The sequence below is a fragment of the Cyprinodon tularosa genome, unplaced genomic scaffold, assembly GCF_016077235.1.
Source record: "Cyprinodon tularosa strain WSP-4 unplaced genomic scaffold, ASM1607723v1 ctg337, whole genome shotgun sequence".
Taxonomy (NCBI): domain Eukaryota; kingdom Metazoa; phylum Chordata; class Actinopteri; order Cyprinodontiformes; family Cyprinodontidae; genus Cyprinodon; species Cyprinodon tularosa.
Genome location: NW_024039049.1, coordinates 360,648 through 374,018, shown reverse-complemented (window position 1 = coordinate 374,018; position 13,371 = coordinate 360,648). Strand labels below are relative to the sequence as shown.

Sequence of the window (13,371 nt, the reverse complement as noted above, 5' to 3'; positions counted from 1 at the left end):
ACTGTCCTTAATCGTCTGCAGGACCCAATTAAAGAGGGCACTGGTTAGACCTGTGAAAAACAGCACCTGTGCTGCTTTACACTGCAGTGACGCAAAAGAGAACTGTGCAGTCCCGAGCATTTCTTTTTATTGTTCATTCTCTGTTTTCAGTTTGTTGATGTCCTCAGGCAGGTTATCACACTCTGTATGAAGTTGGCTGTACTTCAGCTGGAGGTCATCATGGACAGTCTTTTGGACCATACCTTCTGAAAAATAAATACAAATTTTACATTCTTATCTTTACAAAAAACAAATGGTTACATTCTGGGTGATAAGTCACACTGTGGGCAAATACCTGTTCGCAACAGATATGAACATTACTAACTGATTAATCCCACTAGTACGGAAGAGGTTTAGGGCCACTGGAAAAAAAAAAAAGTTAACTGTTTTTGTTTATTTTATTTCAGTATAGTATGGGAAAAAAGTCAGAATTCTGACTTTGTTCCCATGTTAAACTGAAATAAAATTTTAAAATCAGTTTACTTTTTTTTCAGTGGCCCTAAACCTCTTCCGTACACTAGTGACCTTTCTATTCTGCAATAATTAATATGTTAACATTTAGGAACACACAGATCTACGTCCCTTTATAAAAATCCAAATGAGTTTGCAGGCCGTCTTGGTCAGGTTAGTAATAAGGTTTCATACCATTATATAGATCAGCACCAGCCTCTATTCCACACTCAGTTGGAGAGATGGAAGAGGGTGTACACTGATGTCCATCTTCTGGACACCTGCTGGGGGTTGCATCCCTTCTTCTTTTTCTCTTATATCTGAAACACACAGGAGAGAACAATCTCCTGAATTCAAGTCCATGCAAATCACATGCTCAGTCATCCCAACTCTCCATATGAGATGTCTAATGAAAACCACATGCTCTGACCTTTAACCCGGGTAACCTATATAGCTACAATATATCAATATTTTTTCTTTGCACTTCCAATCATACTATGTGGAGTCATGCTTGTAATCAGACAACAATCAAGCACACAGATGTGATACTTACCGCTCCAGTTTTGCAACACCGTCTTTGCCGGGCTGGATTGAGTATGGAAAGATAGACGGGACAAAGTCTGGGATGTCGTCTGATGCCTCTCCTGTACAAATAATGAATTGAAGCAATCATCATCATCATCAACCTTTATTACAGACACTAGTCAATCAATTGAAAAGACAGCACACACAGAGAAGTTTAGACCAGACAACGTGATGATGTTAATGATAAAACTTATGGCTGACCCGATGAGTTGCAACTTGATAAGACTGAATCAAGGTACATTAGCTTGTATGCTAGTTATGCTCCAATGTGTTTTGTACGATTCATTAATCCCGTTTATATATGTAATACTTAATAATTGTATGTAAAACCCTTGTTTGTAAAACCAGCGATGCCGTTTAGCTTTTTTATAGATAAGACTTACCTGATATAAAGTGATCGCTGCAGATTGATGCATTTTTAATCATCTGCTCGTTCCAATCGCTTCTTCTGATGGCTTGCAACCAAAGACGTCTCTTGTTTGCCTTGAAAGGGGTGCGAGTTGATGGGATTCGGTAAAACTTGCGCGTTTTATTGTTTTTATCAAAACGGTTCGTGCAACCGACAGCACAACAAGACATGTTAGCGGCTCTTTCTGCAGGCGACATGCGCATTGGTGCCGGAAGTGACGTAGAGTGACGTTGCATGATAATCCCTCTATAGGGCCATGTGTACGGATATATTCTGATTCTGATTTAAGACAATAAAACTGCTTCTACATTAATAAGGCAGAGGAACAGCCTTTTATAAAGAATGATGTCTGGAAACCAGCTGATTCCCAATGCAAAGATCACAGGTGTTTTAATCGTTCAGATGCTTGGATGAATATGGATGAACCATATGGGAATATCTTTCAAAACCAGTAATAAAATGAACATTTAGATCCAGCGATGATCCTTTTTCATGCCCACACAGGTCAAAGGTTATAGCTGCTTTAATCAGATCAGAGCAAACTCAGCTGATAAAGAAAGAAAAGCTGTTGATTCATCTCTAACACCGATAACCTTTGCAGGGGATTAAAAAAAAATATTATTTATATATTTATCTACGTTAACAAGGACATAATTAACCAGATTGAACAGCCAATGTGACGTATTTCCGCTTTGAAAAGCCGGACGCTATCAGAGCGTTCCTATTGGCATGTTTAAACGACGCATTTTAAGTCAGATTGCCTGTTTTATATTGAATATTATAATCCAATTATTATTATTATTATTTAATGGAAACACATTTCAATCCGATTGTGTTTTGCTCATGGAACATAGATTTGTTTTAATGTTTTTAAAGATATGGTTGTTTTTCATTTCCCTTCTCTCTCACATCACGCAAATGCAGAAGTCAGGACTCGGAAGGGACAATTAATTCAATTCACAACATAATCGCAATTTAACAAAAGGCAATTTTCCAAACAGCAGATGCTCTCAGTTTTGGTCATATTACATTTCAGTAAACTCAAATGAAGTAAGTAGCTGAATGTCTTATTTCAGCCCTTTAGGGGGCGGTAATGCGCTTAAAGTAGGTTTGCAACCACGCAGAAAAGAAGAGAAATATGCAGCTAGCTTACAGGTTAATGCCTGCAAGTAGAAGTTAGCACTTTTTCACACCTTTGCTCTGTTCAAAAACCTAGGACGCATCCTTAGAAGACCGGATTTGAAGGCCGATGACGTCATAGCGCGGCGCCGAGGTCTGGTCGGATTCCAAGAGTCCTCGTTATGCGGCCTTAAAATGCGTCCTTCTTTTTGCCCGATTTGAAGGACGGGTCCGATGTATCCTCGGTATTCTTGGATATCCCAGGATTCATTGCGAGACCAAGCAAGCTGTGATCAGAGTAAAGGTTACTTGGCGCCGAACAGTGGTGAAAATTGGAAGTTCAGTTTAATATAATACAAGTCATTTAATAGTTCCGTCTGAGATTAATGAAAATAGTTGTTTTAATGGTTACCGAGTCAGATATGTGGCGGTAATGTTTGGTTTATCTAAAGGTTTTAATCTGTTACTGTGTAAATGGGTTTGGCTGTAATTTAAGGACAGATTCTAATAGATCTGCAGGGGGGGGACTATAAATCTGATAGGATTTTTATCTTTTTATTGCCGTTTTGCACAATATGCTTAACTACGTATTTTTTGTTGTTGAATATTAGAGATTTTGCAGATATATTTTTTATAAATACATTGTTTAGATTTACTTATATCTTTCTACCCCTTTTATAGAATAGAATAGAAAATCCCTTTATTGTCCCACAATGGGCAAATTTACAGCAGCAGAAAGATTATTGAAAATGGTCACACAAAGGAGGACCTTAGAAGAATGTATAAGAATAATATGATAGGGAAGAGTTAAAATATAAACAATAAAATACTGTAAAGTGTTTTAACAACATAAAACTGGGGAATAAATAACCAATATGCAGCTATGGACATTTTTACAGTAATGGATATTTGAAAATAGCAGCTTCACTTCACAATAAAAAAGAAATAAACAGTTTTGAAAACTTCGGTTTTCATTCTTTTCCTGCTTTGTGTGTCAACGTTTACGGTTGCTAAGCAACAGAGCATACGGCGATAAAACCCACCGAAGGGTAGACCTGGTCGAATTCACAGCCTAAACTCTTCCGGTCTCCTTATTTTCACGGACTTCGAAGGATCCAGTCTAGGTAGACCGCGTCCTTGGAGGACCCGTCCTAGGTTTTCGAACAGAGCTCAAGTTTACAGCAAAGTCCTGCAAAAATAGACTCTGGACAAGCAAGCTGTAAACCCTTCATTAAGACTTTTACATATTTGTGGTTAATGCAAGAAAATGTTTTAATAAATCACAATATTAGTTTAATATAGGTGACATTTTTTATTTATTTTTTTGTGGCTAAATCTTTCAGCCCGTCAGGATGAGTTATTTCTGCTTTAAAGCTTATATATATCTATCTATCTGCATTTCATTAGAATGTTTTCTTTCTATTCCACCTCACAGTCAAGGTTAAATGGAGGTTTTTGAGGACCCAGAGGCAGAGGTGAATTTTGAAGATTTAATAAAGATCCAGAGGCAAACAGGGGCAAAAATCCTAAAGTTCAAAAATGGTGAAAACCAGAAAAATAAAAAAAGCTCAGTGGAAAACACGCATGGGGAGCAAGGAGACGACAAAACAACCAGCAACCAGCTGCTGAACATGAGGTGTATAAATAGGAGAGAACAATAAGCAGGCTAATCAGCAGATTGGGAGCAGGTGTGAACAGAGGAGGCTAGAAGGAAGCTAGGGGAAATGAGACATACACCAGAGGGCAGCAGAGGGCAAACAAGAAATACCTGAGAACTCAAACACAATCAAAAACAAGTAGAATAACACAAAATTTAAATTAAACCAATAAATTAGAAAACACAGAAAGACATAAATCAAAGTATAACTGAAAACTCCATAAAGTAAACTCAAACAGAACCCAAAAAGTGCTGAGTCATGACACTCACTGTGAGTTTATTGCTAAGCAAAGCTTTTCATCTGCTCTGACTCCTAAATCCAATCCTGGTTTGTTTGTTTATGAAATGCAGTGATAGTTTCTGCACGTCTATCATCAAACTCTATGATGACAGTTTATAAAGGCAGTTTCTTTAGTGATTATGTTCTAAACAGCAGCAGAACGATTTAGTCTGTTTTATTCTAACATCAAAAGTAAATTCAGCTAAAACATGAAATTGTTTTTATAAACGTATTTAGTTTTATTTAAATAAGGCCTTTTAAATGCTACAAAAATAACATAGAATTAATTTTAATGCACATTAAGGCCTTAATTTAAAAATAATAATTTAATGACTTAATTATTTTCTGTTGCTGATTGTGCTTTTGTTTGGTTTAAAGGTTGATATTAATTTCTAGGAGGTTCTGCAAAGGTGGTTGTTGTTGTTTATCAGCAGTTAGCATCTTCTTCACTTGGTTTTTCTTGTTGATCCTGAAGGTCACACTGCAGGGAGAAGCTGTCCAATAAACACTGGATGTTTATGTAACTGTGATGCTGCTCGCTCATTTTCTTTCTCCACTTTCCTCCGCAGGCCTCCGCGGGATTTCATGTACGGCGCAGAAGTTCACAAGCTCCCAGCCGACAAGCGAGCGGAAACGCAAAGTGTTACGAGAAGGTCAGTATCTCTCTCTGCGTGCGGGTTATTGTTCTCCGTTAGACGCTGATGTGTGACTGGGTCGTCTAGCTGAAAGCAATCTGTCGGATTTGTTTGGGGAAGTGCTTCATGGAGACGTGGTCCATTGTGGGTAAACCTGCAATGGAAAAACGATCTAGAAATAAATAAAAATTTCTGAAATTAAGTGTATTTACCCTAAATTTGAGTTGGTAAATGAGATAGTTTGCCAATGGAATGAGTATTTTCACTCTTAGAATAAGATAATTAGATAACATGCGCTTGAAATAAGACAATACAATTGTACTTTCTTATTTTAAATGTAAATTGTCTCGTTTCACTGGCAAAATTTTTCACTTTCCTCCTCAATTTAAGAAAAAGGACACTTATTTTAAGAAAAATTGAGTGATGTAGATAAAAAAAATTTGCAGTGTGTATGGAAAGTTTTGGATGGACTGAAACATGTTGATGTGTTTAATGTGTTGTTTTTTTTTAACAAAGCTGCAGCTTAGAACCTTTATTTATGATTCTGAATAAAATGGGATGTTTTTTTGCTTCATGTTTGAAATTGTTGTTCATTGATGTTTTGTCCTTCAGCTTTACAGAAAAGTTACTTTTTAAAAAAGCTTTTAGGCAGAAATGCATGTTTTTTTCCTTCCAAATATGATGAAGTCAAGTTGTTGCATAAATGCTTCATAAATGATTATTTGGAAAAAACGCAATCCAGAAATTAAACTGAAAAACTATTAAATCAAAAAAGGATTGGTGAAGAACGTTGTGATTTTCTGGAGTTTTTAATCCGTTTTTGTTTTATTATTGTGGTTTTTTACAATCTTCAATTTCAGATTACATTCTCTAAAGAATTAAAAATCTAAAATCTGTAAAAAATAAATAAAATCAGAGAAAAAATTTTGGAAATTTTGGAAAAAACAGGTTTTATTTCTGAATTTCCTTTTTTTAAAGTTGCATTTACAAAACATTTTCTTTGCATTTCAACCATAATAAAATAAGATTAACTCCATAAACTATAGACGTAGCAGCAATTAGTACATAAAGGTTACAGTGAGATGAGAAAATAGAGGAAGTGTAGAAAATTCACAGTAGAGGAATCGTGTGCAGCAGAAGCCGGCCGTCAGAAACAGGAAGCATGTGGCAACAGGAACACAAGCATGTGTTCTGTGTTTACGTGTGGTCGCTGATGCAGGAACTGTGGAATAGCAGGGATGTTGATGAAAGCGCCCTGAGTGGGCGGATGACGTTCCAGCGAGGTCGTGTTTGGGGCAGCGCTGTCAGGTCAGAGCTGGTGTGACGACGCTTCCGCATTAATCACACTCAAATTCACAACTAGACGTGTTTTCCTGAGAGGAGCAGAAGAGGTTTCTGTGGTTTTCATGGCTGCTGCTCCCTGACTGGAAGTCTTTTCTATTTGTTGCTTCTTCGTCCATTTAGGCTAAATGATGAATTAAAGTTTTATTTAATTGATATTTAAAAAAAAAAAGCATTTTATCCTTTTTATTAAAGCACAAACGTCCGTTCAGCTGATAGGAAAAGATTTAAATCCTATGAAGAACATTTTAATTATAACAAACCATCTTTCTTAGAGGCGTTTTCAATGAATTTCTTTTTGGGTTTTATCTTTTGTTAAAAACGTGCCGCCCAGGAAATCCATCAGCAAAGAGACAACAGATCAGCTTCCAATCGCATACAGAACTCATCGTTTGTAACAGAACACCGCGTCTTTATTTTATGGACTTTGAATGCAATGATGAAACGTTGCTATCATAACTCCATAAAGTGTGACTCAGCAAATTTTACATTACAAGCTGCTAAACTTCTGTTTATGATGCATTTCTAGGATTTTCCTACTTCCTCCTCCAGGCTTCTCTTGTTGCGTGTTTGTTTTAGCCTCATTATTAGAGTTGGTGGCTGCTGCCATCAACACCAGTGATAAGGATGAAAGAACATTATAGATGTTCAAGATCCGCCTGTTTTCCAGTGTAGTCCTGTTTCTCTGACTGTGACTAACTGGATGTGCTCTCTTCATCCTCTGACATGGGAGCTGGCTCGGAGCTCGTCTGCCTGGCTGTGTGTTTCCTGGACGGGGCCGCCTGTGGAGCTGGTTGACATTTGCCTTTTGTATCTATGCTTCTTTTTCTATGTCTGCTTCTGTCTCCTTGAAACCCAGTGGGCCTCAGCAGATGGCCGCTCACACTGAGCCTGGTTCTGCTGGAGGTTTCTTCCTGTTCAAAGGGAGTTTTTCCTCTCCACTGTCGCTACAAGCATGCTTAGTGTGAGGAATTGCTGAAGAGGCAATCTGACTGGATGATCTGGTGAACTATAAAGGGCGTTGAGATGACATGATGTGAATTGGAGCTCTAGAAATAAACTAAATACAAAATGAATTATTAGCGGGTCCATTGCTGCTCGTTGTTGTTCTGCTCGTTGACTTGGCCGCTCCAACATCAGACGTCATTCAGATGTTGCTTTTTAGTTTAAATCTGGTCGCTCCATTATAGTCTGGATTTAGTTTAGAAATAATTTTTAAACTTTGGCTGTTTGGTCGCTCTGATTTTGTTGAACTGTAGACGTTACAAACCCAGATTTCTTCTCAACGATCTGAAACTTTTAACTTTTAACTTTTCAACCAAATGTTGAAAATAAACCTAAATCTAAACATTTAACAATTTTCAGCACAAACAGCTCCAATTTATATCACATCCTTTCATTTTGACAATTATTAAGAGAGTCAGGAAACCTAAATGTTGCCATCGAGGTAATGATTTATCAGCAATCCCTTCTCCTCCACTGCAAAAAATGTAAATCTAAATAAGTAATTTTTTCTTAAAATAAGTAATTTTTTTTTTTGAATTGAGGAGGTAAGTGAGACACTTTGCCAATGGAACAAGAAAATTTACATTTAAAATAAGAAAAAATAACTGCATTGTCTTATTTCAAGTGCATATTATCTAACTATCTTGTTCTAAGATTAAAAATACTCATTCCATTGGCAAACGATCTTATTAACCTGCTCAAATTAAGAGTAAATTACCTTAAAGGAATAGTACACCCAAAACATGATTAGCCTTCATTTTCTACTCACCCCCATGCTGAACAACACTCTGGAGTACTTTTTTGATATCTCAAATGCATCTGGAGATCTGGAAGGCTTCTTGCTGTCTGCTGACATTCAAATAATGGAGGTCTATGGCGCCCGAGGCAGAAAGGTCCATAAAAGTCCACAAAAACGTGTCAATATTCCTCCATACTGCTCGTCCAATGTATTCCAAGTGTCCTGAGTGGGTAGCATCCAGAATTTACTCGAAACGAAGTCATTTAGAATGTTTTAGAGCATAAACAGTAGTGTATAGGATTTCCTAAAAGCGCGTTCACGAGTCTACGGAAACCGCGGCAGACCAAACCAGATGAAAGTGCGCATTCAGCTCGGCAAAGAACTCATGCTCTTCCTCAACACTGAAGTCCTCAGACATTTTTCTTTCGTTGTTTCTTTCTTTGCACAGGTAAACAGCACTTTTCTTCTTCTACGCTTGCATTATCGGCAGAGCAGACGCTGAATGCGCACTTTCGTCTGGTTTGGTCTGCCGCGGTTTCCGTAGACTCGTGAACACGCTTTCAGGAAATCCTATACACTACTGTTTATGCTCTAAAAACATTCTAAATGACTTAGTTTCGAGTAAATTATGGACGCTACCCACTCAGGACACTTGGAATACATTGGACGAGCAGTATGGCGGGATACTGACACGTTTTTTGTGGACTTTTATGGACCTTTCTGTCTCGGGCGCCATAGACCTCCATTATTTGAATGTCAGCAGACAGCAAGAAGCCTCCCAGATCTCCAGATGCATTTGAGATATCAAAAAGGTACTCCAGAGTGTTGTTCAGCATGGGGGTGAGTAGAAAATGAAGGCTAATCATGTTTTGGGTGTACTATTCCTTTAATTTAAGAATTTTTGTACTTATTTTCTAGATCGTTTTTGCAGTGTCAACACATTGGGAAGACTAATGATGCCTTTATTTTAGAGCTTTAAGATAAGGTCAGGTTAGAAAGCAATACCCAGAAAGTCCTGCTTTCCTGAAGCTTTGAAGGGTTTACAGCTTCATGTCTGTGAAATGAGACCAACATTAAACTGCTTCACATACTGAACCATTGCAAACCACTGCGCATCGTCCTGACATCACATCCTCTGATGCATGGCGTTGGTAGTGCTGCGGAGAGCAGAGACAGGGAAACTCGTCAGAGGTGATGCAAGGGACCAAAGACTTGAGACCGGGACAAAGGTTCCACGTAGAGCAGGATGACGACCTTTAACCTTCAGCTAGAGCTGCAGCAGGAGGATTTAGATTAAAACGCATTCGTTTGTTAATCTGATTTCCCACCAAACAAAAAGCTAGTGGAAAAAATTACCGCATATTTAAACAGCACTTCGCTCGGCGAGGGAAAGGATCCACGGCATCGTCGACTCTCTGGTTGTCGGTTTCACCTCAACATCAGTGGGTTTCTATGGAAACCAGTCATGATTCACTTAGAAAGCTGAACAAAGCCGCCGCTGGAGGTACCAGATCTACCCGGGGCCCCGCCCCTTCGTAATGACGTCATCATACGGCAATGCCACTCAGGCAAACTGTGTTGCACCCGTTTCGTAAAAATCAGATCTCTAGTATCTGCTGCATTTCATGTTTAATCTGTGATCTAAAGAAGCCGAAAGTAGAAAACAATCATTCTCAGTCTTGAAGGAAAGTTCTGCGTACTAAGACAGCCTGAGTTCTGCTGAGCTGACAATCCAGCTGAGAAAACAATCCATAAATAAATAAAACTGTCTTAAATTAAGCCTATTTAGCCTTAATTTGATGATAAATAAGAATATCTACCTATTGAATTAGGTTTTTTTTACTCTTAAAATGAGATAATTAGATAATATGCACTTGAATTAAGTGAGGTTGTCTGGTGCAAATGCAAACTGTCTTGTTCTTTTGGCAAATCGTCTAACTTAGATCCTCCATTCCAGAACAAATGCACTAATTTGAGGAAAAAAGAGAATTATTTATATTTCAGTTTGTTTTGCAGTGTGTACCATGCCTCCTCTTGCTGTCTATTGTTACAGCATTTATAAAAAATGCTGGGAAGTCTAGGTGCGGCGTTTCTGTACCTTTGACCTGCTCTGTGTCAAAGTGACTCCAGAGGAATTTTAACCCACCTACAGAAACATGACTGCATGTCTCGGTGCGCTGGTGCTGACAGGAAGGGGCCGTGTTGTCGTTAGGAGTCCAGTTGGACCTCGTTAGAGTCCTAAATGATAGTGATAGTTTGTCTCGTTAATTAGTGTGCGAACCTCGTTTTGTCGGAGGCAGAATCGCTGCTGGAGGTAAAGTGGAGTTCAGCTTCATTATGGAGAAACCTGCTCTCTGATCAGGTGAGCCGCCTTCAGTGATTCATGTGTTGGTCCAGCTTATCTGTGTGTGAGTCCGTGTACTCACGGCCATGCATCATGCTCTTTAATTGGAGCGCCAGCTCCTGCTTCCTCTGAGAGAGCAGCTGTATTTACAGGTGCTGGTCATAAAATTAGAATAGCATGAAAAAGTAGATTGATTTCAGTAATTCCATTTAAAAAGTGAAACTTGTATATTATATTCATACATTACATACAAACTCATATATTTCAGATGTTTATTTTGTTTAATTTTGATGATTACAAATGACAACAAATGAAAATCTCAAATTCATCATATCAGAAAATTAGAATATTACTGAAGACCAATAAAAACAAAGGATTTATAGAAATGTTGGCCAACTGAAAAGTATGAACATGAAAAGTATGAGCATGTACAGCACTCAGTATTTAGTTGGGCCTCCTTTGGCCTGTATTACTGCAGCAATGCGGCGTGGCATGGAGTCGATCAGTCTGTGGCACTGCTCAGGTGTTATGATAGCCCAGGTTGCTCTAATAGTGGCTTTTAGCTCTTCTGAATTGTTGGGTCTGGTGTATTGCATCTTCTTCTTCACAATACCCCATAGATTTTCTATGGGGTTAAGGTCAGGAGAGTTTGCTGGCCAATTAAGAACAGGGATACCATGGTCCTTCAACCAGGTACTGGTAGCTTTGGCACTGTGTGCAGGTGCCAAGTCCTGTTGGAAAATGAAATCTGCATCTCCAAAAAGTTGGTCAGCTGCAGGAAGCATGAAGTGCTCTAAAACTTCCTGGTATGTGGCTGCGTTGACCCTGGACCTCAGAAAACCCAATGGACCAACACCAGCAGATGACATGGCACCCCAAACCATCACTGACTGTGGAAACTTTACACTGGACTTCAAGCAACGTGGATGAAGTGCCTCTCTTCTTTTCCTCCAGACTCTGGGACCTTGATTTCCAAAGGAAATGCAAAATTTACTTTCATCAGAGAACATGACTTTGGACCACTCACCAGCAGTCCAGTCCTGTTTCTCTTTAGCCCAGGCAAGACGCTTCTGACGCTGTCTGTGGTTCAAGAGTGGCTTGACACAAGGAATGCGACAGCAGAAACCCTTGTCTTTCATACGTCTGTGTGTGGTGGTTCTTGAAGCACTCACTCCAGCTGCAGTCCACTCTTTGTGAATCTCCCCCACATTTTTGAATGGGTTTTGTTTCACAATCCTCTCCAGGGTGCGGTTATCTCTCTTGCTTGTACACTTTTTTCAACCACATCTTTTCCTTCCCTTCGCCTCTCTATTAATGTGCTTGGACACTGAGCTCTGTGAACAGCCAGCCTCTTTAGCGATGACCTTTTGTGTCTTGCCCTCCTTGTGCAAGGTGTCGATGGTCGTCTTTTGGACAACTGTCAAGTCAGCAGTCTTCCCCATGATTGTGTAGCCTATAGAACTAGACTGAAAGACCATTTAAAGGCTTTTGCAGGTGGTTTGAGTTAATTAGCTGATTAGAGTGTGGCATCAGGGGCCATCAATTTTGAACCTTTTCACAATATTCTAATTTTCTGATATGATGAATTTGAGATTTTCATTTGTTGTCATTTGTAATCATCAAAATTAAACAAAATAAACATCTGAAATATATGAGTTTGTATGTAATGTATGAATATAATATACAAGTTTCACTTTTTAAATGGAATTACTGAAATCAATCTACTTTTTCATGATATTCTAATTTTATGACCAGCACCTGTATACCGCCTGCTGTGTCCTACATTCTGCTGCTGTTCCATGGACAGATCGCCATAGCTGCTGACGGATACTTTCCTAAAACACAATCGGCCTTTAGCTTTAGAGTCTAACTTTTGAGTTTCAGCTTTCAAAAACCTACAAAATAGCAATAAAGTTGATTCCTTCCCGCTATCATCGCAACCCCAACCCATTTACAGGGGAACAGAAGACTTCGCCCTTTCAGCCAGGCCAACAATTCCCTTTAACGACCCCCTTTCAGAGACATAGACAGGTATGGGGCATTGCAGGCTAACAAAGAAGCCAAACGACTTCCGTAAAAGTTTAAAAAGCAATCCACTGGACTTGGTTTCTAAGGTTTGAAGACGTTTCGCTTCCTCTCCAGGAAGCTTTCTCAATTCAAATGTCTGGATCCGCAGTGAGTTTGAGTCTTTATAGACGAGGCCTTGTATCGCTTGGAAACATGCAAATGGCAAACCGATGAATGGGTCGTTTGGTTCCATTGTTCGCCTGTAATATCTGAAACCTGTCTATGATTCTGAAGGTCGGTCATTAAAGGGGGGATTGTCTCCTGTAATACCTGAAACCTGTCTATGATTGTTAAGGGTCGGTCGTTAAGGAGATATAGTTCACCGGCTGGAGCGGTTCGGTTCTTTGTTCCTCTTCCAAGCAATCCAAGGCCTTGTCTTTATAAAGACTCAAACTCACTGCAGATCCAGACATTTGAGTTGAGAAAGCTTCCTGGACGGGAAGCAAAACGTCTTCAAACCTTGGAAACCAAGTCCAGTGGATTGTTTTTTTAAACTTTTACGGAATGACTATGACCTGGATGACTGAGAACTTTCACCAGCATAAGCCAAAAGACCCTCATTCCAAAGGGTTGGACCCGTTCATTTGTTTCTGTTTGGATATTTTCTTTATCAAAACCAAGGCTTTGTAGGTCCGCTCTATAAAGCCTGGACCTCAACGCTATTTCTGACATTTTGAATTGAAAAAGCTTCCTGGATGGAA

General features: G+C 39.0%; 1 long non-coding RNA gene across 1 annotated transcript; it reads right to left on the bottom strand.

Annotated features, from left to right (window-relative positions):
• Positions 1-233: 233 nt before the first annotated feature.
• Positions 234-1,114, bottom strand: LOC119789369. Its single transcript, XR_005281575.1, has 3 exons — positions 1,043-1,114; positions 685-809; positions 234-245 (listed from the first exon to the last, which is right to left on the bottom strand). It is a non-coding gene; the product is annotated as an uncharacterized LOC119789369 (long non-coding RNA).
• Between the last annotated feature and the right edge of the window lie 12,257 nt (positions 1,115-13,371).